This window comes from Palaemon carinicauda, chromosome 5 (assembly GCF_036898095.1).
Source record: "Palaemon carinicauda isolate YSFRI2023 chromosome 5, ASM3689809v2, whole genome shotgun sequence".
Lineage (NCBI taxonomy): Eukaryota > Metazoa > Arthropoda > Malacostraca > Decapoda > Palaemonidae > Palaemon > Palaemon carinicauda.
In genome coordinates this window covers 61,744,244-61,770,885 of record NC_090729.1, presented here as the reverse complement: position 1 = coordinate 61,770,885, position 26,642 = coordinate 61,744,244, and the positions used below count along the sequence as shown (strand labels likewise).

Genomic DNA, 26,642 nt, shown 5'->3' with positions numbered 1-26,642 from the left:
TGCGAAGAAATCTTCCTCTGTGAATATGTTACCAGTGGTCTTGGATGGGTCTTCCTCAGCTAGGTTTGCTATAAAGTCTTCCTCTGTGAATATGTTACCAGTGGTCTTAGATGGGTCTTCCTCAGTTAGGTTTGCTATGAAGTCTTCCTCTGTGAATATGTTAAGAAGTCTTCCTCTGTGAATATGTTACAAGTGGTCTTGGATGGGTCTTCTTCAGCTAGATTTACTATGAAGTCTTCATCTGTGAATATGTTACCAGTGGTCTTGGATGGGTCTTCCTCAGTTAGGTTTGCTAAGAAGTCTTCCTCTGTGAATATGTTACCAGTGGTCTTGAATGGGTCGTCCTCAGTTAGGTTTGCTATGGAGGCTTCCTCTGTGAATATGTTAAGAAGTCTTCCTCTTTGAATATGTTACCAGTGGTCTTGGATGGGTCTTCCTCAGCTAGGTTTGCTATGAAGTCATCCTCTGTGAATATGTTACCAGTGGTCTTGGAAGGGTCTTCCTCAGTTAGGTTTTCTATGAAGTCTTCCTCTGTGAATATGTTACCAGTGCTCTTGGATGGGTCTTCCTCAGCTAGGTTTAGTAAAAAGTCTTCCTCTGTGAATAACCTACCAGCGATCTTGGATGGGTCTTCCTCAGCTAGGTTTCCTAAAAAGTCTTCCTCTGTGAATATGTTACCAGCGGTCTTGGATTTGTCTTCCTCAATTAGGTTTGCTATGAAGTCTTCCTCTGTGAATATGATACCAGTGGTCTTGGATGGGTCTTCCTCAGTTAGGTTTGCTAAGAAGTCTTTCTTTGTGAATATGTAACCAGTGGTCTTGGATGGTTCTTCTTCAGTTAGGTTTGCTATGAAGTCTTCCTTTGTGAATGTTACCAGTGGTCTTGAATGGGTCGTCCTCAGTTAGATTTGCTATGGAGTCTTCCTCTGATAATATGTTACCAGTGGTCTTGGATTGTTCTTCTTCAGTTTGGTTTGCTATGAAGTCTTCCTCTTTGAATATGTTACCAGTGGTCTTGGATGGTTCTTCCTCAGTTAGGTTTGCTAAGAAGTCTTCCTCTGTGAATATGTTACTAGTGGTCTTGGATGGGTCTTCCTCAGCGAGGCTTGCTATGAAGTCTTCCTCTGTGAATATGTTACCAGTGGTCTTGAATGGGTCTTCCTCAGTTAGGTTTGCTAAGAAGTCTTCCTCTGTGAATATGTTACCAGTGGTCTTGGATTGTTCTTCTTTAGTTAGGTTTGCTATGAAGTCTTCCTCTGTGAATATGTTACCAGTGGTCTTGGATGGTTTTTCCTCAGTTAGGTTTGCTAAGAAGTCTTCCTCTTTGAATATATTACCAGTGCTCTTGGATGGGTCTTCCTCAGCTAGGTTTGGTAAGAAGTCTTCCTCTGTGAATAACTTACTAGCGATCTTGGATAGGTCTTCCTCAGCTAGGTTTCCTAAAAGTCTTCCTCTGTGAATATTTTACCAGAGGTCTTGGATGGGTCTTCCTCAGTTAGGTTTGCTATGAAGTCTTCCTCTGTGAATATGATACCAGTAGTCTTGGATGGGTCTTCCTCAGCTAGGTTTGCTAAAAAGTCTTCCTCTGTGAATATATTACCATTGGTCTTGGATGGGTCTTCCTCAGTTAGGTTTGCTATGAAGTCTTCCTCTGTGAATATGTAACCAGTGGTCTTGGATGGGTCTTCCTCAGTTAGGTTTGCTATGAAGTCTTCCTCTGTGAATATGATACCAGTGGTCTTGGATGGGTCTTCCTCAGCTATGTTTGCTAAAAAGTCTTCCTCTGTGAATATGTTACCATGGTCTTGGATGGGTCTTCCTCAGTTAGGTTTGCTATGAAGTCTTCCTTTGTGAATATGTTACCAGTGGTCTTGGATGGTCTTCTTCAGTTAGGTTTGCTATGAAGTATTCCTCTGTGAATATGTAACCAGTGGTCTTGGATGGGTCTTCCTCAGTTAGGTTTGCTATGAAGTCTTCCTCTATGAATATGTTACCAGTGGTCTTGGATGGGTCTTCCTCAGCTAGGTTTGCTAAGAAGTCTTCCTCTGTGAATATGTTACCAGTGGTCTTGGAAAGGGTCGTCCTCAGTTAGGTTTGCTATGAAGTCTTCCTCTGTGAATATGTTACCAGTGGTCTTGGATGGGTCTTCCTCAGCTAGGTTTGCTAAAAGTCTTCCTCTGTGAATATACCAGTGGTCTTGGATGGGTCTTCCTCAGCTAGGTTTCCTAAAAAGTCTTCCTCTGTGAATATGTTACCAGTGGTCTTGGATTTGTCTTCCTCAGTTAGGTTTGCTATGAAGTCTTCCTCTGTGAATATGATTACCAGTGGTCTTGGATGGGTCTTCCTCAGTTAGGTTTGCTAAGAAGTCTTCCTCTTTGTGAATATGTACCAGTGGTCTTGGATGGTCTTCCTCAGTTAGGTTTGCTATGAAGTCTTCCTCTGTGAATATGTTACCAGTGGTCTTGGATGGGTCTTCCTCAGTTAGGTTTGCTATGAAGTCTTCCTCTGTGAATATGTTACCAGTGGTCTTGGATGGGTCTTCCTCAGTAGGTTTGCTATGAAGTCTTCCTCTGTGAATATGTTACCAGTGGTCTTGGATGGGTCTTCCTCAGTTAGGTTTGCTATGAAGTCTTCCTCTGTGAATATGTTACCAGTGGTCTTGGATGGGTCTTCCTCAGTTAGGTTTGCTATGAAGTCTTCCTCTGTGAATATGTTACCAGTGGTCTTGGATGGGTCTTCCTCAGTTAGGTTTGCTAAGAAGTCTTCCTCTGTGAATATGTTACCAGTGGTCTTGGATGGGTCTTCCTCAGTTAGGTTTGCTATGAAGTCTTCCTCTGTGAATATGTTACCAGTGGTCTTGGATGGTTTTCCTCAGTTAGGTTTGCTAAGAAGTCTTCCTCTGTGAATATGTTACCAGTGGTCTTGGATGGGTCTTCCTCAGCTAGGTTTGCTATGAAGTCTTCCTCTGTGAATATGTTACCAGTGGTCTTGGATGGGTCTTCCTCAGCTAGGTTTGCTAAAAGTCTTCCTCTGTGAATATGTTACCAGTGGTCTTGGATGGGTCTTCCTCAGTTAGGTTTGCTATGAAGTCTTCCTCTGTGAATATGTTACCAGTGGTCTTGGATGGGTCTTCCTCAGCTAGGTTTGCTAAAAAGTCTTCCTCTGTGAATATATTACCAGTGGTCTTGGATGGGTCTTCCTCAGTTAGGTTTGCTATGAAGTCTTCCTTGTGAATATGTTACCAGTGGTCTTGGATGGGTCTTCCTCAGTTAGGTTTGCTATGAAGTCTTCCTCTGTGAATATGATACCAGTGGTCTTGGATGGGTCTTCCTCAGTTAGGTTTGCTAAAAGTCTTCCTCTGTGAATATGTTACCAGTGGTCTTGGATGGGTCTTCCTCAGTTAGGTTTGCTATGAAGTCTTCCTTTGTGAATATGTTACCAGTGGTCTTGGATGGGTCTTCCTCAGTTAGGTTTGCTATGAAGTCTTCCTCTGTGAATATGTTACCAGTGGTCTTGGATGGGTCTTCCTCAGTTAGGTTTGCTATGAAGTCTTCCTCTTGAATATGTTACCAGTGGTCTTGGATGGGTCTTCCTCAGTTAGGTTTGCTATGAAGTCTTCCTCTGTGAATATGTTACCAGTGGTCTTGATGGGTCTTCCTCAGTTAGGTTTGCTATGAAGTCTTCCTCTGTGAATATGTTACCAGTGGTCTTGGATTGGTTCTTCCTCAGTTAGGTTTGCTATGAAGTCTTCCTCTGTGAATATGTTACCAGTGGTCTTGGATGGGTCTTCCTCAGTTAGGTTTGCTAAGAAGTCTTCCTCTGTGAATATGTTACCAGTGGTCTTGGATGGGTCTTCCTCAGTTAGGTTTGCTAAGAAGTCTTCCTCTGTGAATATATTACCAGTGATCTTGGATGGTCTTCCTCAGCTAGGTTTGCTAAGAAGTCTTCCTCTGTGAATATTACCAGTGGTCTTGGATGGGTCTTCCTCAGCTAGGTTTGCTATGAAGTCTTCCTCTGTGAATATGTTACCAGTGGTCTTGGATGGGTCTTCCTCAGTTAGGTTTGCTATGAAGTCTTCCTCTGTGAATATGTTACCAGTGGTCTTGGATGGGTCTTCCTCAGTTAGGTTTGCTATGAAGTCTTCCTCTGTGAATATGTTACCAGTGGTCTTGGATGGGTCTTCCTCAGTTAGGTTTGCTATGAAGTCTTCCTCTGTGAATATGTTACCAGTGGTCTTGGATGGGTCTTCCTCAGTTAGGTTTGCTATGAAGTCTTCCTCTGTGAATATGTTACCAGTGGTCTTGGATGGGTCTTCCTCAGTTAGGTTTGCTATGAAGTCTTCCTCTGTGAATATGTTACCAGTGGTCTTGGATGGGTCTTCCTCAGTTAGGTTTGCTATGAAGTCTTCCTCTGTGAATATGTTACCAGTGGTCTTGGATGGGTCTTCCTCAGTTAGGTTTGCTATGAAGTCTTCCTCTGTGAATATGTTACCAGTGGTCTTGGATGGGTCTTCCTCAGCTAGGTTTGCTATGAAGTCTTCCTCTGTGATATGAATAGTTACCAGTGGTCTTGGATGGGTCTTCCTCAGCTAGGTTTGCTATAAAGTCTTCCTCTGTGAATATGTTACCAGTGGTCTTGGATGGGTCTTCCTCAGTTAGGTTTGCTATGAAGTCTTCCTCTGTGAATATGTTAACTTCCTCTGTGAATATGTTACCAGTGGTCTTGGATGGGTCTTCCTCAGCTAGGTTTGCTATGAAGTCTTCCTCTGTGAATATGTTACCAGTGGTCTTGGATGGGTCTTCCTCAGCTAGGTTTGCTATGAAGTCTTCCTCTGTGAATATGTTACCAGTGGTCTTGGATGGGTCTTCCTCAGTTAGGTTTGCTATGAAGTCTTCCTCTGTGAATATGTTACCAGTGGTCTTGGATGGGTCTTCCTCAGTTAGGTTTGCTATGAAGTCTTCCTCTGTGAATATGTTACCAGTGGTCTTGGATGGTTCTTCTTCAGTTAGGTTTGCTATGAAGTCTTCCTCTGTGAATATGTTACCAGTGGTCTTGGATGGGTCTTCCTCAGTTAGGTTTGCTATGAAGTCTTCCTCTGTGAATATGTTACCAGTGGTCTTGGATGGGTCTTCCTCAGAGGTTTGCTATGAAGTCTTCCTCTGTGAATATGTTACCAGTGGTCTTGGATGGGTCTTCCTCAGTTAGGTTTGCTATGAAGTCTTCCTCTGTGAATATGTTACCAGTGGTCTTGGATGGTCTTCCTCAGTTAGGTTTGCTATGAAGTCTTCCTCTGTGAATATGTTACCAGTGGTCTTGGATGGTTCTTCTTCAGTTAGGTTTGCTATGAAGTCTTCCTCTGTGAATATGTTACCAGTGGTCTTGGATGGTTCTTCCTCAGTTAGGTTTGCTAAGAAGTCTTCCTCTGTGAATATGTTACCAGTGGTCTTGGATGGGTCTTCCTCAGCTAGGTTTGCTATGAAGTCTTCCTCTGTGAATATGTTACCAGTGGTCTTGGATGGTCTTCCTCAGTTAGGTTTGCTATGAAGTCTTCCTCTGTGAATATGTTACCAGTGGTCTTGGATGGGTCTTCCTCAGTTAGGTTTGCTAAGAAGTCTTCCTCTGTGAATATGTTACCAGTGGTCTTGGATGGGTCTTCCTCAGCTAGGTTTGCTAAGAAGTCTTCCTCTGTGAATATTACCAGTGGTCTTGGATGGTCTTCTCAGTTAGGTTTGCTAAAGTCTTCCTCTGTGAATATGTTACCAGTGGTCTTGGATGGGTCTTCCTCAGTTAGGTTTGCTATGAAGTCTTCCTCTGTGAATATGATACCAGTGGTCTTGGATGGGTCTTCCTCAGCTAGGTTTGCTAAAAAGTCTTCCTCTGTGAATATGTTACCATTGGTCTTGGATGGGTCTTCCTCAGTTAGGTTTGCTATGAAGTCTTCCTCTGTGAATATGTTACCAGTGGTCTTGGATGGTCTTCCTCAGTTAGGTTTGCTATGAAGTCTTCCTCTGTGAATATGTTACCAGTGGTCTTGGATGGGTCTTCCTCAGTTAGGTTTGCTATGAAGTCTTCCTCTGTGAATATGTTACCAGTGGTCTTGGATGGGTCTTCCTCAGTTAGGTTTGCTATGAAGTCTTCCTCTGTGAATATGTTAAGAAGTCTTCCTCTTTGAATATGTTACCAGTGGTCTTGGATGGGTCTTCCTCAGCTAGGTTTGCTATAAAGTCTTCCTCTGTGAATATGTTACCAGTGGTCTTGGATGGGTCTTCTTCAGTTAGGTTTGCTATGAAGTCTTCCTCTGTGAATATGTTAAGAAGTCTTCCTCTTTGAATATGTTACCAGTGGTCTTATGGGTCTTCCTCAGCTAGGTTTGCTATGAAGTCTTCCTCTGTGAATATGTTACCAGTGGTCTTGGATGGGTCTTCCTCAGTAGGTTTGCTATGAAGTCTTCCTCTGTGAATATGTTACCAGTGGTCTTGGATGGGTCTTTCAGTTAGGTTTGCTATGAAGTCTTCCTTCTGTGAATATGTTACCAGTGGTCTTGGATGGTTCTTCTTCAGTTAGGTTTGCTATGAAGTCTTCCTCTGTGAATATGTTACCAGTGGTCTTGGATGGGTCTTCCTCAGTAGGTTTGCTATGAAGTCTTCCTCTGTGAATATGTTACCAGTGGTCTTGGATGGGTCTTCCTCAGTTAGGTTTGCTAAGAAGTCTTCCTCTGTGAATATGTTACCAGTGGTCTTGGATGGGTCTTCCTCAGCTTAGGTTTGCTATGAAGTCTTCCTCTGTGAATATGTTACCAGTGGTCTTGGATGGGTCTTCCTCAGTTAGGTTTGCTAAAAGTCTTCCTCTGTGAATATGTTACCAGTGGTCTTGGATGGGTCTTCCTCAGTTAGGTTTGCTATGAAGTCTTCCTCTGTGAATATGATTACCAGTGGTCTTGGATGGGTCTTCCTCAGCTAGGTTTGCTAAAAGTCTTCCTCTGTGAATATGTTACCATGGTCTTGGATGGGTCTTCCTCAGTTAGGTTTGCTATGAAGTCTTCCTCTGTGAATATGTTACCAGTGGTCTTGGATGGGTCTTCCTCAGTTAGGTTTGCTATGAAGTCTTCCTCTGTGAATATGTTACCAGTGGTCTTGGATGGGTCTTCCTCAGTTAGGTTTGCTATGAAGTCTTCCTCTGTGAATATGTTACCAGTGGTCTTGGATGGGTCTTCCTCAGCTAGGTTTGCTAAGAAGTCTTCCTCTGTGAATATGTTACCAGTGGTCTTGGATGGGTCTTCCTCAGTTAGGTTTGCTATGAAGTCTTCCTCTGTGAATATGTTACCAGTGGTCTTGGATGGTCTTCCTCAGTTAGGTTTGCTATGAAGTCTTCCTCTGTGAATATGTTACCAGTGGTCTTGGATGGGTCTTCCTCAGTTAGGTTTGCTAAGAAGTCTTCCTCTGTGAATATGTTACCAGTGGTCTTGGATGGGTCTTCCTCAGCTAGGTTTGCTGAAGTCTTCCTCTGTGAATATGTTACCAGTGGTCTTGGATGGGTCTTCCTCAGCTAGGTTTGCTATGAAGTCTTCCTCTGTGAATATGTTACCAGTGGTCTTGGATGGGTCTTCCTCAGTTAGGTTTGCTATGAAGTCTTCCTCTGTGAATATGTTACCAGTGGTCTTGGATGGGTCTTCCTCAGTTAGGTTTGCTATGAAGTCTTCCTCTGTGAATATGTTACCAGTGGTCTTGGATGGGTCTTCCTCAGTTAGGTTTGCTATGAAGTCTTCCTCTGTGAATATGTTACCAGTGGTCTTGGATGGTTCTTCCTCAGTTAGGTTTGCTATGAAGTCTTCCTCTGTGAATATGTTACCAGTGGTCTTGGATGGTTTTCCTCAGTTAGGTTTGCTAAGAAGTCTTCCTCTGTGAATATGTTACCAGTGGTCTTGGATGGGTCTTCCTCAGCGAGGTTTGCTATGAAGTCTTCCTCTGTGAATATGTTACCAGTGGTCTTGGATGGGTCTTCCTCAGTTAGGTTTGCTATGAAGTCTTCCTCTGTGAATATGTTACCAGTGGTCTTGGATGGGTTCTTCCTCAGTTAGGTTTGCTATGAAGTCTTCCTCTGTGAATATGTTACCAGTGGTCTTGGATGGTTCTTCCTCAGTTAGGTTTGCTATGAAGTCTTCCTCTGTGAATATGTTACCAGTGGTCTTGGATGGTTCTTCCTCAGTTAGGTTTGCTAAGAAGTCTTCCTCTGTGAATATGTTACCAGTGGTCTTGGATGGGTCTTCCTCAGTTAGGTTTGCTAAGAAGTCTTCCTCTGTGAATAATTACCAGCTCTTGGATGGGTCTTCCTCAGCTAGGTTTGGTAAGAAGTCTTCCTCTGTGAATATTTACCAGTGGTCTTGGATGGGTCTTCCTCAGCTAGGTTTGCTATGAAGTCTTCCTCTGTGAATATGTTACCAGTGGTCTTGGATGGGTCTTCCTCAGTTAGGTTTGCTATGAAGTCTTCCTCTGTGAATATGTTACCAGTGGTCTTGGATGGGTCTTCCTCAGTTAGGTTTGCTATGAAGTCTTCCTCTGTGAATATGTTACCAGTGGTCTTGGATGGGTCTTCCTCAGTTAGGTTTGCTATGAAGTCTTCCTCTGTGAATATGTTACCAGTGGTCTTGGATGGGTCTTCCTCAGTTAGGTTTGCTATGAAGTCTTCCTCTGTGAATATGTTACCAGTTTCCAGTGGTCTTGGATGGTCTTCCTCAGTAGGTTTGCTATAAAGTCTTCCTCTGTGAATATGTTACCAGTGGTCTTGGATGGGTCTTCCTCAGTTAGGTTTGCTATGAAGTCTTCCTCTGTGAATATCTTAAGAAGTCTTGTGAATATGTTACCAGTGGTCTTGGATGGGTCTTCCTCAGTAGATTTGCTTGAAGTCTTCCTCTGTGAATATGTTACCAGTGGTCTTGGATGGGTCTTCCTCAGCTAGGTTTGCTATGAAGTCTTCCTCTGTGAATATGTTACCAGTGGTCTTGGATGGGTCTTCCTCAGCTAGGTTTGCTATGAAGTCTTCCTCTGTGAATATGTTACCAGTGGTCTTGGATGGGTCTTCTTCAGTTAGGTTTGCTATGAAGTCTTCCTCTGTGAATATGTTACCAGTGGTCTTGGATGGGTCTTCCTCAGTTAGGTTTGCTATGAAGTCTTCCTCTGTGAATATGTTACCAGTGGTCTTGGATGGGTCTTCTTCAGTTAGGTTTGCTATGAAGTCTTCCTCTGTGAATATGTTACCAGTGGTCTTGGATGGTCTTCCTCAGTTAGGTTTGCTAAGAAGTCTTCCTCTGTGAATATGTTACCAGTGGTCTTGGATGGGTCTTCCTCAGCGAGGTTTGCTATGAAGTCTTCCTCTGTGAATATGTTACCAGTGGTCTTGGATGGGTCTTCCTCAGTTAGGTTTGCTATGAAGTCTTCCTCTGTGAATATGTTACCAGTGGTCTTGGATGGTTCTTCTTCAGTTAGGTTTGCTATGAAGTCTTCCTCTGTGAATATGTTACCAGTGGTCTTGGATGTTTCTTCCTCAGTTAGGTTTGCTATGAAGTCTTCCTCTGTGAATATGTTACCAGTGGTCTTGGATGGGTCTTCCTCAGTTAGGTTTGGTAAGAAGTCTTCCTCTGTGAATATGTACTAGTGGTCTTGGATGGTCTTCCTGAGGCTAGGTTTCTAAAAGTCTTCCTCTGTGAATATTTACCAGTGGTCTTGGATGGGTCTTCCTCAGTTAGGTTTGCTATGAAGTCTTCCTCTGTGAATATGATTACCAGTGGTCTTGGATGGGTCTTCCTCAGCTAGGTTTGCTAAAAAGTCTTCCTCTGTGAATATATTACCAGTGGTCTTGGATGGGTCTTCCTCAGTTAGGTTTGCTATGAAGTCTTCCTCTGTGAATATGTTACCAGTGGTCTTGGATGGGTCTTCCTCAGTTAGGTTTGCTATGAAGTCTTCCTCTGTGAATATGATTACCAGTGGTCTTGGATGGTCTTCCTCAGCTAGGTTTGCTAAAGTCTTCCTCTGTGAATATGTTACCATTGGTCTTGGATGGGTCTTCCTCAGTTAGGTTTGCTATGAAGTCTTCCTTGTGAATATGTTACCAGTGGTCTTGGATGGTTTTTCTTAGTTAGGTTTGCTATGAAGTCTTCCTCTGTGAATATGTACCAGTGGTCTTGGATGGGTCTTCCTCAGTTAGGTTTGCTATGAAGTCTTCCTCTGTGAATATGTTACCAGTGGTCTTGGATGGGTCTTCCTCAGCTAGGTTTGCTAAGAAGTCTTCCTCTGTGAATATGTTACCAGTGGTCTTGAAAGGGTCGTCCTCAGTTAGGTTTGCTATGAAGTCTTCCTCTGTGATTATGTTAAGAAGTCTTCCTCTTTCAATATGTTACCAGTGGTCTTGGATGGTCTTCCTCAGCTAGGTTTGCTATAAAGTCTTCCTCTGTGAATATGTTACCAGTGGTCTTGGATGGGTCTTCTTCAGTTAGGTTTGCTATGAAGTCTTCCTCTGTGAATATGTTAAGAAGTCTTCCTCTGTGAATATGTTACCAGTGGTCTTGATGGGTCTTCCTCAGCTAGATTTGCTTTGAAGTCTTCCTCTGTGAATATGTTACCAGTGGTCTTGGATGGGTCTTCCTCAGCTAGATTTGCTATGAAGTCTTCCTCTGTGAATATGTTACCAGTGGTCTTGTATGGGTCATTTTCAGTTAGGTTTGCTATGAAGTCTTCCTCTGTGAATATGTTACCAGTGGTCTTGGATGGTTTTTTTTCAGTTAGGTTTGCTATGAAGTCTTCCTTTGTGAATATGTTACCAGTGGTCTTGGATGGTTCTTCTTCAGTTTGGTTTGCTATGAAGTCTTCCTCTGTGAATATGTTACCAGTGGTCTTGGATGTTCTTCCTCAGTTAGGTTTGCTAAGAAGTCTTCCTCTGTGAATATGTTACCTGGTCTTGGATGGGTCTTAGTCAGCGAGGTTTGCTATGAAGTCTTCCTCTGTGAATATGTTACCAGTGGTCTTGGATGGGTCTTCCTCAGTTAGGTTTGCTATGAAGTCTTCCTCGTGAATATGTTACCAGTGGTCTTGGATTGTTCTTCTTCAGCTAGGTTTGCTATGAAGTCTTCCTCTGTGAATATGTTACCAGTGGTCTTGGATGGTTCTTCCTCAGTTAGGTTTACTATGAAGTCTTCCTCTGTGAATATGTTACCAGTGGTCTTGGATGGTTCTTCCTCAGTTAGGTTTGCTAAGAAGTCTTCCTCGTGAATATATTACCAGTGCTCTTGGATGGGTCTTCCTCAGCTAGGTTTGGTAAGAAGTTTTCCTCTGTGAATAACTTACCAGCGATCTTGGATGGGTCTTCCTCAGCTAGGTTTCCTAAAAGTCTTCCTCTGTGAATATGTTACCAGAGGTCTTGGATGGGTCTTCCTCAGTTAGGTTTGCTATGAAGTCTTCCTCTGTGAATATGATACCAGTGGTCTTGGATGGGTCTTCCTCAGCTAGGTTTGCTAAAAAGTCTTCCTCTGTGAATATGTTACCAGTGGTCTTGGATGGTTCTTCTTCAGTTAGGTTTGCTATGAAGTCTTCCTCTGTGAATATGTTACCAGTGGTCTTGGATGTTCTTCTTCAGCTAGGTTTGCTATGAAGTCTTCCTCTGTGAATATGTTACCAGTGGTCTTGGATGGGTTCTTCCTCAGTTAGGTTTGCTATGAAGTCTTCCTCTGTGAATATGTTACCAGTGGTCTTGGATGGTTCTTCCTCAGTTAGGTTTGCTAAGAAGGTCTTCCTCTGGTGAATATATTACCAGTGGTCTTGGATGGGTCTTCCTCAGCTAGGTTTGCTAAGAAGTTTTCCTTTGTGAATAACTTACTAGCGATCTTGGATAGGTCTTCCTCAGCTAGGTTTCCTAAAAGTCTTCCTCTGTGAATATGTTACCAGTGGTCTTGGATGGGTCTTCCTCAGCTAGGTTTGCTAAAAAGTCTTCCTCTGTGAATATGTTACCATTGGTCTTGGATGGGTCATCCTCAGTTAGGTTTGCTATGAAGTCTTCCTCTGTGAATATGTTACCAGTGGTCTTGGATGGTCTTCTTCAGTTAGGTTTGCTATGAAGTCTTCCTCTGTGAATATGTTACCAGTGGTCTTGATGGGTCTTCCTCAGTTAGGTTTGCTATGAAGTCTTCCTCTGTGAATATGTTACCAGTGGTCTTGGATGGTTCTTCTTCAGTTAGGTTTGCTATGAAGTCTTCCTCTGTGAATATGTTACCAGTGGTCTTGGATGGTTCTTCCTCAGTTAGGTTTGCTAAGAAGTCTTCCTCTGTGAATATGTTACCAGTGGTCTTGGATGGTTTTCCTCAGTTAGGTTTGCTAAGAAGTCTTCCTCTGTGAATATGTTAACCTTTGGTCTTGGATGGGTCTTCCTCAGCGAGGTTTGCTATGAAGTCTTCCTCTGTGAATATGTTACCAGTGGTCTTGGATGGGTCTTCCTCAGTTAGGTTTGCTATGAAGTCTTCCTCTGTGAATATGTTACCAGTGGTCTTGGATGTTCTTCTTCAGTTAGGTTTGCTATGAAGTCTTCCTCTGTGAATATGTTACCAGTGGTCTTGGATGGTTCTTCCTCAGTTAGGTTTGCTATGAAGTCTTCCTCTGTGAATATGTTACCAGTGGTCTTGGATGGTTCTTCCTCAGTTAGGTTTGCTAAGAAGTTTTCCTCTGTGAATATGTTACCAGTGGTCTTGGATGGGTCTTCCTCAGCTAGGTTTGCTAAGAAGTTTTCCTCTGTGAATAATTACTAGCGATCTTGGATGGGTCTTCCTCAGCTAGGTTTCCTAAAAGTCTTCCTCTGTGAATATGTTACCAGTGGTCTTGGATGGGTCTTCCTCAGCTAGGTTTGCTATGAAGTCTTCCTCTGTGAATATGTTACCATGGTCTTGGATGGGTCTTCCTCAGTTAGGTTTGCTATGAAGTCTTCCTCTGTGAATATGTTACCAGTGGTCTTGGATGGGTCTTCCTCAGTTAGGTTTGCTATGAAGTCTTCCTCTGTGAATATGTTACCAGTGGTCTTGAATGGGTCTTCCTCAGTTAGGTTTGCTATGAAGTCTTCCTCTGTGAATATGTTACCAGTGGTCTTGAAAGGGTCGTCTTCAGTTAGGTTTGCTATGAAGTCTTCCTCTGTGAATATGTTAAGAAGTCTTCCTCTTTGAATATGTTTCCAGTGGTCTTGGATGGTCTTCCTCAGTAGGTTTGCTATAAAGTCTTCCTCTGTGAATATGTTACCAGTGGTCTTGGATGGGTCTTCTCAGTTAGGTTTGCTATGAAGTCTTCCTCTGTGAATATCTTAAGAAGTCTTCCTCTGTGAATATGTTACCAGTGGTCTTAAATGGGTCTTCCTCAGCTAGATTTGCTTTGAAGTCTTCCTCTGTGAATATGTTACCAGTGGTCTTGGATGGGTCTTCCTCAGCTAGATTTGCTATGAAGTCTTCCTCTGTGAATATGTTACCAGTGGTCTTGGATGGGTCTTTTCAGTTAGGTTTGCTATGAAGTCTTCCTCTGTGAATATGTTACCAGTGGTCTTGGATGGTTCTTCTTCAGTTAGGTTTGCTATGAAGTCTTCCTCTGTGAATATGTTACCAGTGGTCTTGGATGGGTCTTCCTCAGTTAGGTTTGCTATGAAGTCTTCCTCTGTGAATATGTTACCAGTGGTCTTGGATGGTTCTTCCTCAGTTAGGTTTGCTAAGAAGTCTTCCTCTGTGAATATGTTACTAGTGGTCTTGGATGGGTCTTCCTCAGCGAGGTTTGCTATGAAGTCTTCCTCTGTGAATATGTTACCAGTGGTCTTGATGGGTCTTCCTCAGTTAGGTTTGCTATGAAGTCTTCCTCTGTGAATATGTTACCAGTGGTCTTGGATGGGTTCTTCCTCAGTTAGGTTTGCTATGAAGTCTTCCTCTGTGAATATGTTACCAGTGGTCTTGGATGTTTCTTCCTCAGTTAGGTTTGCTAAGAAGTCTTCCTCTGTGAATATGTTACCAGTGGTCTTGGATGGGTCTTCCTCAGCTAGGTTTGCTAAGAAGTCTTCCTCTGTGAATATTACCAGTGGTCTTGGATGGTCTTCCTGAGGCTAGGTTTGCTAAAAGTCTTCCTCTGTGAATATTTACCAGAGGTCTTGGATGGGTCTTCCTCAGTTAGGTTTGCTATGAAGTCTTCCTCTGTGAATATGATTACCAGTGGTCTTGGATGGGTCTTCCTCAGCTAGGTTTGCTAAAAAGTCTTCCTCTGTGAATATATTACCATTGGTCTTGGATGGGTCTTCCTCAGTTAGGTTTGCTATGAAGTCTTCCTCTGTGAATATGTTACCAGTGGTCTTGGATGGGTCTTCCTCAGTTAGGTTTGCTATGAAGTCTTCCTATGTGAATATGATTACCAGTGGTCTTGGATGAGTCTTCCTCAGCTAGGTTTGCTAAAGTCTTCCTCTGTGAATATGTTACCAGTGGTCTTGGATGGGTCTTCCTCAGTTAGGTTTGCTATGAAGTCTTCCTTGTGAATATGTTACCAGTGGTCTTGGATGGTTTTCAGTTAGGTTTGCTATGAAGTATTCCTCTGTGAATATGTACCAGTGGTCTTGGATGGGTCTTCCTCAGTTAGGTTTGCTATGAAGTCTTCCTCTGTGAATATGTTACCAGTGGTCTTGGATGGGTCTTCCTCAGCTAGGTTTGCTATGAAGTCTTCCTCTGTGAATATGTTACCAGTGGTCTTGAAAGGGTCGTCCTCAGTTAGGTTTGCTATGAAGTCTTCCTCTGTGATTATGTTAAGAAGTCTTCCTCTTTCAATATGTTACCAGTGGTCTTGGATGGTCTTCCTCAGCTAGGTTTGCTATAAAGTCTTCCTCTGTGAATATGTTACCAGTGGTCTTGGATGGGTCTTCTTCAGTTAGGTTTGCTATGAAGTCTTCCTCTGTGAATATGTTAAGAAGTCTTCCTCTGTGAATATGTTACCAGTGGTCTTGATGGGTCTTCCTCAGCTAGATTTGCTTTGAAGTCTTCCTCTGTGAATATGTTACCAGTGGTCTTGGATGGGTCTTCCTCAGCTAGATTTGCTATGAAGTCTTCCTCTGTGAATATGTTACCAGTGGTCTTGTATGGGTCATTTTCAGTTAGGTTTGCTATGAAGTCTTCTTCTGTGAATATGTTACCAGTGGTCTTGGATGGTTTTTTTTCAGTTAGGTTTGCTATGAAGTCTTCCTTTGTGAATATGTTACCAGTGGTCTTGGATGGTTCTTCTTCAGTTTGGTTTGCTATGAAGTCTTCCTCTGTGAATATGTTACCAGTGGTCTTGGATGTTCTTCCTCAGTTAGGTTTGCTAAGAAGTCTTCCTCTGTGAATATGTTACCTTTGGTCTTGGATGGGTCTTAGTCAGCGAGGTTTGCTATGAAGTCTTCCTCTGTGAATATGTTACCAGTGGTCTTGGATGGGTCTTCCTCAGTTAGGTTTGCTATGAAGTCTTCCTCGTGGAATATGTTACCAGTGGTCTTGGATTGTTCTTCTTCAGCTAGGTTTGCTATGAAGTCTTCCTCTGTGAATATGTTACCAGTGGTCTTGGATGGTTCTTCCTCAGTTAGGTTTACTATGAAGTCTTCCTCTGTGGATATGTTACCAGTGGTCTTGGATGGTTCTTCCTCAGTTAGGTTTGCTAAGAGGTCTTCCTCGGTGAATATATTACCAGTGCTCTTGGATGGGTCTTCCTCAGCTAGGTTTGGTAAGAAGTTTTCCTCTGTGAATAACTTACTAGCGATCTTGGATAGGTCTTCCTCAGCTAGGTTTCCTAAAAGGTCTTCCTCTGTGAATATGTTACCAGAGGTCTTGGATGGGTCTTCCTCAGTTAGGTTTGCTATGAAGTCTTCCTCTGTGAATATGATACCAGTGGTCTTGGATGGGTCTTCCTCAGCTAGGTTTGCTAAAAAGTCTTCCTCTGTGAATATGTTACCAGTGGTCTTGGATGGTTCTTCTTCAGTTAGGTTTGCTATGAAGTCTTCCTCTGTGAATATGTTACCAGTGGTCTTGGATTGTTCTTCTTCAGCTAGGTTTGCTATGAAGTCTTCCTCTGTGAATATGTTACCAGTGGTCTTGGATGGTTCTTCCTCAGTTAGGTTTACTATGAAGTCTTCCTCTGTGAATATGTTACCAGTGGTCTTGGATGGTTCTTCCTCAGTTAGGTTTGCTAAGAGGTCTTCCTCGGTGAATATATTACCAGTGCTCTTGGATGGGTCTTCCTCAGCTAGGTTTGGTAAGAAGTTTTCCTTTGTGAATAACTTACTAGCGATCTTGGATAGGTCTTCCTCAGCTAGGTTTCCTAAAAGGTCTTCCTCTGTGAATATGTTACCAGAGGTCTTGGATGGGTCTTCCTCAGCTAGGTTTGCTAAAAAGTCTTCCTCTGTGAATATGTTACCATTGGTCTTGGATGGGTCATCCTCAGTTAGGTTTGCTATGGAGTCTTCCTCTGTGAATATGTTACCAGTGGTCTTGGATGGTTCTTCTTCAGTTAGGTTTGCTATGAAGTCTTCCTCTGTGAATATATTACCAGTGGTCTTGAATGGGTCTTCCTCAGTTAGGTTTGCTATGAAGTCTTCCTCTGTGAATATGTTACCAGTGGTCTTGGATGGGTCTTCCTCAGTTAGGTTTGCTATGAAGTCTTCCTCTGTGAATATGTTAAGAAGTCTTCAGTTACCAGTGGTCTTGGATGGTCTTCCTCAGTAGGTTTGCTATAAAGTCTTCCTCTGTGAATATGTTACCAGTGGTCTTGGATGGTCTTCTTCAGTTAGGTTTGCTATGAAGTCTTCCTCTGTGAATATGTTAAGAAGTCTTCCTCTGTGAATATGTTACCAGTGGTCTTATGGGTCTTCCTCAGTTAGGTTTGCTATGAAGTCTTCCTCTGTGAATATGTTACCAGTGGTCTTGGATGGGTCTTCCTCAGCTAGGTTTGCTATGAAGTCTTCCTCTGTGAATATGTTACCAGTGGTCTTGGATGGGTCTTCCTTCAGTTAGGTTTGCTATGAAGTCTTCCTCTGTGAATATGTTACCAGTGGTCTTGGATGGTTCTTCTTCAGTTAGGTTTGCTATGAAGTCTTCCTCTGTGAATATGTTACCAGTGGTCTTGGATGGGTTCTTCCTCAGTTAGGTTTCTAAAGTCTTCCTCTGTGAATATGTTACCAGTGGTCTTGGATGGGTCTTCCTCAGTTAGGTTTGCTAAGAAGTCTTCCTCTGTGAATATATTACCGATGCTTTGGATGGGTCTTCCTCAGCTAGGTTTGGTAAGAAGTCTTCCTCTGTGAATAACTTACCAGCGATCTTGGATGGGTCTTCCTCAGCTAGGTTTCCTAAAAGTCTTCCTCTGTGAATATGTTACCAGTGGTCTTGGATGGGTCTTCCTCAGTTAGGTTTGCTATGAAGTCTTCCTCTGTGAATATGTTACCAGTGGTCTTGGATGGGTCTTCCTCAGTTAGGTTTGCTATGAAGTCTTCCTCTGTGAATATGTTACCAGTGGTCTTGGATGGTCTTCCCAGTTAGGTTTGCTATGAAGTCTTCCTCTGTGAATATGTTACCAGTGGTCTTGGATGGGTCTTCTTCAGTTAGGTTTGCTATGAAGTCTTCCTCTGTGAATATGTTACCAGTGGTCTTGGATGGGTCTTCCTCAGTTAGGTTTGCTATGAAGTCTTCCTCTGTGAATATGTTAAAAGTGGTCTTGGATGGGTCTTCCTCAGCTAGGTTTGCTATAGAAGTCTTCCTCTGTGAATATGTTACCAGTGGTCTTGAAAGGGTCTTCCTCAGTTAGGTTTGCTATGAAGTGTTCCTCTGCGATTATGTTAAGAAGTCTTCCTCTGTGAATATGTTACCAGTGGTCTTGGATGGGTCTTCCTCAGCTAGATTTGCTTATGAAGTCTTCCTCTGTGAATATGTTACCAGTGGTCTTGGATGGGTCTTTCAGTTAGGTTTGCTATGAAGTCTTCCTCTGTGAATATGTTACCAGTGGTCTTGGATGGTTCTTCTTCAGTTAGGTTTGCTATGAAGTCTTCCTCTGTGAATATGTTACCAGTGGTCTTGGATGGTTCTTCCTCAGTTAGGTTTGCTATGAAGTCTTCCTCTGTGAATATGTTACCAGTGGTCTTGGATGGTTCTTCCTCAGTTAGGTTTGCTAAGAAGTCTTCCTCTGTGAATATGTTACCTGGTCTTGGATGGGTCTTCCTCAGCGAGGTTTGCTATGAAGTCTTCTCTAAGAAGTCTTCCTCTGTGAATATGTTACCAGTGGTCTTGATGGGTCTTCCTCAGCTAGGTTTGCTATGAAGTCTTCCTCTGTGAATATGTTACCAGTGGTCTTGGATGGGTCTTCCTCAGTTAGGTTTGCTATGAAGTCTTCCTCTGTGAATATGTTACCAGTGGTCTTGGATGTCTTCTTCAGTTAGGTTTGCTATGAAGTCTTCCTCTGTGAATATGTTACCAGTGGTCTTGGATGGTTCTTCCTCAGTTAGGTTTGCTAAGAAGTCTTCCTCTGTGAATATATTACCAGTGGTCTTGGATGGTCTTCCTCAGTAGGTTTGCTATGAAGTCTTCCTCTGTGAATATTTACCAGTGGTCTTGGATGGTCTTCCTCAGTTAGGTTTGCTAAGAAGTCTTCCTCTGTGAATATGTTACCAGTGGTCTTGGATGGGTCTTCCTCAGTTAGGTTTGCTAAGAAGTCTTCCTCTGTGAATATGTACCAGTGGTCTTGGATGGGTCTTCCTCAGCTAGGTTTGCTATGAAGTCTTCCTCTGTGAATATGTTACCAGTGGTCTTGGATGGGTCTTCCTCAGTTAGGTTTGCTATGAAGTCTTCCTTGTGAATATGTTACCAGTGGTCTTGGATGTCTTCCTCAGCTAGGTTTGCTATGAAGTCTTCCTCTGTGAATATGTTACCAGTGGTCTTGGATGGTCTTCCTCAGTTAGGTTTGCTAAGAAGTCTTCCTCGTGAATATGTTACCAGTGGTCTTGGATGGGTCTTCCTCAGTTAGGTTTGCTATGAAGTTTCCTCTGTGAATATGTACCAGTGGTCTTGGATGGTCTTCCTCAGTTAGGTTTGCTATGAAGTCTTCCTCTGTGAATATGTTACCAGTGGTCTTGGATGGGTCTTCCTCAGCTAGGTTTGCTATGAAGTCTTCCTCTGTGAATATGTTACCAGTGGTCTTGGATGGGTCTCCTCAGTTAGGTTTGCTATGAAGTCTTCCTCTGTGAATATGTTACCAGTGGTCTTGGATGGTCTTCCTCAGTTAGGTTTGCTATGAAGTCTTCCTCTGTGAATATGTTACCAGTGGTCTTGGATGGGTCTTCCTCAGTTAGGTTTGCTATGAAGTCTTCCTCTGTGAATATGTTACCAGTGGTCTTGAAAGGGTCGTCCTCAGTTAGGTTTGCTATGAAGTCTTCCTCTGTGAATATGTTAAGAAGTCTTCCTCTGTGAATATGTTACCAGTGGTCTTGGATGGTCTTCCTCAGCTAGGTTTGCTATAAGTCTTCCTCTGTGAATATGTTACCAGTGGTCTTGGATGGGTCTTCTTCAGTTAGGTTTGCTATGAAGTCTTCTTGAATGAAGTCTTCCTCTGTGAATATGTTACCAGTGGTCTTATGGGTCTTCCTCAGTTAGGTTTGCTATGAAGTCTTCCTCTGTGAATATGTTACCAGTGGTCTTGGATGGTCTTCCTCAGCTAGGTTTGCTATGAAGTCTTCCTCTGTGAATATGTTACCAGTGGTCTTGGATGGTTCTTTTCAGTTAGGTTTGCTATGAAGTCTTCCTCTGTGAATATGTTACCAGTGGTCTTGGATGGTTCTTCTCAGTTAGGTTTGCTATGAAGTCTTCCTCTGTGAATATGTTACCAGTGGTCTTGGATGGGTCTCCTCAGTTAGATTTGCTATGAAGTCTTCCTCTGTAATATGTTACCAGTGGTCTTGGATGGTTCTTCTTCAGTTAGGTTTGCTATGAAGTCTTCCTCTGTGAATATGTTACCAGTGGTCTTGGATGGTTCTTCCTCAGTTAGGTTTGCTATGAAGTCTTCCTCTGTGAACATGTTACCAGTGGTCTTGGATGGTCTTCCTCAGTTAGGTTTGCTATGAAGTCTTCCTCTGTGAATATGTTACCAGTGGTCTTGGATGGGTCTTCCTCAGTTAGGTTTGCTATGAAGTCTTCCTCTGTGAATATGTTACCAGTGGTCTTGGATGTCTTCCTCAGCTAGGTTTGCTATGAAGTCTTCCTCTGTGAATATGTTACCAGTGGTCTTGGATGTCTTCCTCAGTTAGGTTTGCTAAGAAGTCTTCCTCTGTGAATATATTACCAGTGGTCTTGGATGGGTCTTCCTCAGCTAGGTTTGCTAAGAAGTCTTCCTCTGTGAATAACTTACCAGTGGTCTTGGATGGTCTTCCTCAGCTAGGTTTGCTAAAAGTCTTCCTCTGTGAATATGTTACCAGTGGTCTTGGATGGGTTCTTCTTCAGTTAGGTTTGCTATGAAGTCTTCCTCTGTGAATATGTTACCAGTGGTCTTGGATGGGTCTTCCTCAGCTAGGTTTGCTAAAGTCTTCCTCTGTGAATATGTTACCAGTGGTCTTGGATGGGTCTTCCTCAGTTAGGTTTGCTATGAAGTCTTCCTTTGTGAATATGTTACCAGTGGTCTTGGATGGGTCTTCCTCAGTTAGGTTTGCTAAGAAGTCTTCCTCTGTGAATATGATTACCAGTGGTCTTGGATGGGTCTTCCTCAGCTAGGTTTGCTAAAAAGTCTTCCTCTGTGAATATGTTACCAGGTCTTGGATGGGTCTTCCTCAGTTAGGTTTGCTATGAAGTCTTCCTCTGTGAATATGTTACCAGTGGTCTTGGATGGGTCTTCCTCAGTTAGGTTTGCTATGAAGTCTTCCTCTGTGAATATGTTACCAGTGGTCTTGGATGGGTCTTCCTCAGTTAGGTTTGCTATGAAGTCTTCCTCTGTGAATATGTTACCAGTGGTCTTGGATGGGTCTTCCTCAGTTAGGTTTGCTATGAAGTCTTCCTCTGTGAATATGTTACCAGTGGTCTTGGATGGGTCTTCCTCAGTTAGGTTTGCTATGAAGTCTTCCTCTGTGAATATGTTAAGAAGTCTTCCTCTGTGAATATGTTACCAGTGGTCTTGATGGGTCTTCCTCAGCTAGATTTGCTTTGAAGTCTTCCTCTGTGAATATGTTACCAGTGGTCTTGGATGGGTCTTCCTCAGCTAGGTTTGCTATGAAGTCTTCCTCTGTGAATATGTTACCAGTGGTCTTGGATGGGTCTTTTCAGTTAGGTTTGCTATGAAGTCTTCCTCTGTGAATATGTTACCAGTGGTCTTGGATGGTTCTTTTCAGTAGGTTTGCTATGAAGTCTTCCTCTGTGAATATGTTACCAGTGGTCTTGGATGGGTCTTCCTTCAGTTAGGTTTGCTATGAAGTCTTCCTCTGTGAATATGTTACCAGTGGTCTTGGATGGGTTCTTCCTCAGTTAGGTTTGCTATGAAGTCTTCCTCTGTGAATATGTTACCAGTGGTCTTGGATGGGTCTTCCTCAGTTAGGTTTGCTATGAAGTCTTCCTCTGTGAATATGTTACCAGTGGTCTTGGATGGGTCTTCCTCAGTTAGGTTTGCTATGAAGTCTTCCTCTGTGAATATGTTACCAGTGGTCTTGGATGGGTCTTCTCAGCTAGGTTTGCTATGAAGTCTTCCTCTGTGAATATGTTACCAGTGGTCTTGGATGGGTCTTCTCAGTTAGGTTTCTATGAAGTCTTCCTCTGTGAATATGTTACCAGTGGTCTTGGATGGGTCTTCCTCAGTTAGGTTTGCTAAGAAGTCTTCCTCTGTGAATATATTACCAGTGGTCTTGGATGGGTCTTCCTCAGCTAGGTTTGCTAAGAAGTCTTCCTCTGTGAATATGTTACCAGGGTCTTGGATGGTCTTCCTCAGTTAGGTTTGCTAAAGTCTTCCTCTGTGAATATGTTACCAGTGGTCTTGGATGGGTCTTCCTCAGTTAGGTTTGCTATGAAGTCTTCCTCTGTGAATATGTACCAGTGGTCTTGGATGGGTCTTCCTCAGTTAGGTTTGCTATGAAGTCTTCCTCTGTGAATATGTTACCATGGTCTTGGATGGGTCTTCCTCAGTTAGGTTTGCTATGAAGTCTTCCTCTGTGAATATGTTACCAGTGGTCTTGGATGGGTCTTCCTCAGTTAGGTTTGCTATGAAGTCTTCCTCTGTGAATATGTTACCAGTGGTCTTGAATGGGTCTTCCTCAGTTAGGTTTGCTATGAAGTCTTCCTCTGTGAATATGTTACCAGTGGTCTTGAAAGGTGTCCTCAGTTAGGTTTGCTATGAAGTCTTCCTCTGTGAATTGTTAAGAAGTCTTCCTCTTGAATATGTTACCAGTGGTCTTGGATGGTCTTCTTCAGTTAGGTTTGCTATGAAGTCTTCCTCTGTGAATATGTTACCAGTGGTCTTGGATGGTCTTCTTCAGTTAGGTTTGCTATGAAGTCTTCCTCTGTGAATATGTTAAGAAGTCTTCCTCTGTGAATATGTCACCAGTGGTCTTGGATGGGTCTTCCTCAGCTTAGATTTGCTTTGAAGTCTTCCTCTGTGAATATGTTACCAGTGGTCTTGGATGGGTCTTCCTTCAGTTAGGTTTGCTATGAAGTCTTCCTCTGTGAATATGTTACCAGTGGTCTTGGATGGGTCTTCCTCAGCTTAGTTTGCTATGAAGTCTTCCTCTGTGAATATGTTACCAGTGGTCTTGGATGGGTCTTCCTCAGCTAGGTTTGCTAAAAGTCTTCCTCTGTGAATATGTTACCAGTGGTCTTGGATGGGTCTTCTTCAGTTAGGTTTGCTAAGAAGTCTTCCTCTGTGAATATATTACCAGGTCTTGGATGGGTCTTCTCAGCTAGGTTTGCTAAGAAGTCTTCCTTCTGTGAATATGTTACCAGTGGTCTTGGATGGGTCTTCCTCAGTTAGGTTTGCTAAAAGTCTTCCTCTGTGAATATGTTACCAGTGGTCTTGGATGGGTCTTCCTCAGTTAGGTTTGCTATGAAGTCTTCCTCTGTGAATATGTACCAGTGGTCTTGGATGGGTCTTCCTCAGCAGGTTTGCTAAAGTCTTCCTCTGTGAATATGTTACCAGTGGTCTTGGATGGGTCTTCCTCAGTTAGGTTTGCTATGAAGTCTTCCTCTGTGAATATGTTACCAGTGGTCTTGGATGGTTCTTCTTCAGTTAGGTTTGCTATGAAGTCTTCCTCTGTGAATATGTTACCAGTGGTCTTGGATGGGTCTTCCTCAGTTAGGTTTGCTATGAAGTCTTCCTCTGTGAATATGTTACCAGTGGTCTTGGATGGGTCTTCCTCAGCTAGGTTTGCTAAGAAGTCTTCCTCTGTGAATATGTTACCAGTGGTCTTGAAAGGTCGTTCCTCAGTTAGGTTTGCTATGAAGTCTTCCTCTGCGATTATGTTAAGAAGTTTTACTCTTTCAATATGTTACCAGTGGTCTTGGATGGGTCTTCCTCAGCTAGGTTTGCTATAAAGTCTTCCTCTGTGAATATGTTTCCAGTGGTCTTGGATGGGTCTTCTCAGTTAGATTTGTTATGAAGTCTTCCCCTGTGAATATGTTAAGAAGTCTTCCTCTGTGAATATGTTACCAGTGGTCTTGGATGGGTCTTCCTCAGCTAGATTTGCTATGAAGTCTTCCTCTGTGAATATGTTACCAGTGGTCTTGGATGGGTCTTCCTCAGTTAGGTTTGCTATGGAAGTCTTCCTCTGTGAATATGTTACCAGTGGTCTTGGATGGGTCATCCTCAGTTAGGTTTGCTATGAAGTCTTCCTCTGTGAATATGTTACCAGTGGTCTTGGATGGTCTTCCTCAGTTAGGTTTGCTATGAAGTCTTCCTCTGTGAATATGTTACCAGTGGTCTTGAATGGGTCTTCCTCAGTTAGGTTTGCTATGAAGTCTTCCTCTGTGAATATGTTACCAGTGGTCTTGAAAGGGTCGTCCTCAGTTAGGTTTGCTATGAAGTCTTCCTCGTGAATATGTTACCAGTGGTCTTGGATGGTCTTCCTCAGCTAGGTTTGCTATGAAGTCTTCCTCTGTGAATATGTTACCAGTGGTCTTGGATGGTTCTTCCTAGTTAGGTTTACTATGAAGTCTTCCTCTGTGAATATGTTACCAGTGGTCTTGGATGGTTCTTCCTCAGTTAGGTTTGCTAAGAGTCTTCCTCTGTGAATATATTACCAGTGCTCTTGGATGGGTCTTCCTCAGCTAGGTTTGGTAAGAAGTCTTCCTCTGTGAATATGTTACCAGCGATCTTGGATGGTCTTCCTCAGTAGGTTTGCTAAAAGTCTTCCTCTGTGAATATGTTACCAGAGGTCTTGGATGGGTCTTCCTCAGTTAGGTTTGCTATGAAGTCTTCCTCTGTGAATATGATTACCAGTGGTCTTGGATGGGTCTTCCTCAGCTAGGTTTGCTAAAATGTCTTCCTCTGTGAATATGTTACCATGGTCTTGGATGGGTCTTCCTCAGTTAGGTTTGCTATGAAGTCTTCCTCTGTGAATATGTTACCAGTGGTCTTGGATGGTTCTTCTTCAGTTAGGTTTGCTATGAAGTCTTCCTCTGTGAATATGTTACCAGTGGTCTTGAATGGGTCTTCCTCAGTTAGGTTTGCTATGAAGTCTTCCTCTGTGAATATGTTACCAGTGGTCTTGAAAGGGTCGTCCTCAGTTAGGTTTGCTATGAAGTCTTCCTCTGTGAATATGTTAAGAAGTCTTCCTCTTTGAATATGTTACCAGTGGTCTTGGATTGGTCTTCCCCAGCTAGGTTTGCTATGAAGTCTTCCTCTGTGAATATGTTACCAGTGGTCTTGGATGGGTCTTCTTCAGTTAGGTTTGCTATGAAGTCTTCCTCTGTGAATATGTTAAGAAGTCTTCCTCTGTGAATATGTCACCAGTGGTCTTAAATGGGTCTTCCTCAGCTAGATTTGCTTTGAAGTCTTCCTCTGTGAATATGTTACCAGTGGTCTTGGATGGGTCGTTTTCAGTTAGGTTTGCTATGAAGTCTTCTTCTGTGAATATGTTACCAGTGGTCTTGGATGGTTCTTCTTCAGTTAGTTTTGCTATGAAGTCTTCCTCTGTGAATATGTTACCAGTTGTTTTGGATGGGTCTTCCTCAGCTAGGTTTCCTAAAAAGTCTTCCTCTGTGAATATGTTACCAGTGGTCTTGAATGGGTCTTCCTCAGTTAGGTTTGCTAAGAAGTCTTCCTCTGTGAATATATTACCGGTGCTTTTGGATGGGTCTTCTCAGCTAGGTTTGGTAAGAAGTCTTCTTCTGTGAATAACTTACCAGTGGTCTTGGATGGGTCTTCCTTAGCTAGGTTTCCTAAAAAGTCTTCCTCTGTGAATATGTTACCAGTGGTCTTGGATGGGTCTTCCTCAGTTAGGTTTGCTATGAAGTCTTCCTCTGTGAATATGATACCAGTGGTCTTGGATGGGTCTTCCTCAGCTAGGTTTGCTAAAAAGTCTTCCTCTGTGAATATGTTACCATTGGTCTTAGATGGGTCTTCCTCAGTTAGGTTTGCTATGAAGTCTTCCTTTGTGAATATGTTACCAGTGGTCTTGGATTGTTCTTCTTCAGTTAGGTTTGCTATGAATTATTCATCTGTGAATATGTAACCAGTGGTCTTGGATGGGTCTTCCTCAGTTAGGTTTGCTATGAAGTCTTCCTCTGTGAGTATGTTACCAGTGGTCTTGGATGGGTCTTCCTCAGCTAGGTTTGCTAAGAAGTCTTCCTCTGTGAATATGTTACCAGTGGTCTTGAAAGGGTCGTCCTCAGTTAGGTTTTCTATGAAGTCTTCCTCTGCGATTATGTTAAGAAGTTTTCCTCTTTCAATATGTTACCAGTGGTCTTGGATTGGTCTTCCTCAGCTAGGTTTGCTATAAAGTCTTCCTCTGTGAATATGTTACCAGTGGTCTTGGATGGGTCTTCTTCAGTTAGATTTGTTATGAAGTCTTCCCCTGTGAATATGTTAAGAAGTCTTCCTCTGTGAATATGTTACCAGTGGTCTTAGATGGGTCTTCCTCAGCTAGATTTGCTTTGAAGTCTTCCTCTGTGAATATGTTACCAGTGGTCTTGGATGGGTCTTCCTCAGCTAGATTTGCTAGGAAGTCTTCCTCTGTGAATATGTTACCAGTGGTCTTGGATGGGTCATTTTCAGTTAGGTTTGCTATGAAGTCTTCTTCTGTGAATATGTTACCAGTGGTCTTGGATGGTTCTTTTTCAGTTAGGTTTGCTATGAAGTCTTCCTCTGTGAATATGTAACCTTTGGTCTTGGATGGGTCTTCCTCAGCGAGGTTTGCTATGAAGTCTTCCTCTGTGAATATGTTACCAGTGGTCTTGGATGGGTCTTCCTCAGTTAGGTTTGCTATGAAGTCTTCCTCTGTGAATATGTTACCAGTGGTCTTGGATTGTTCTTCTTCAGCTAGATTTGCTATGAAGTCTTCCTCTGTGAAAATGTTACCAGTGGTCTTGGATGGTTCTTCCTCAGTTAGGTTTACTATGAAGTCTTCCTCTGTGAATATGTTACCAGTGGTCTTGGATGGTTCTTCCTCGGTTAGGTT

The 26,642-nt window shown here is 42.8% G+C and overlaps 1 protein-coding gene across 1 annotated transcript in view; it reads right to left on the bottom strand.

The window, feature by feature from the left end:
- Positions 1–26,642, bottom strand: part of LOC137640920 (WASH complex subunit 2-like) — a 56,511-nt gene that overhangs the window by 9,056 nt on the left and 20,813 nt on the right. The window lies entirely within an intron of this gene.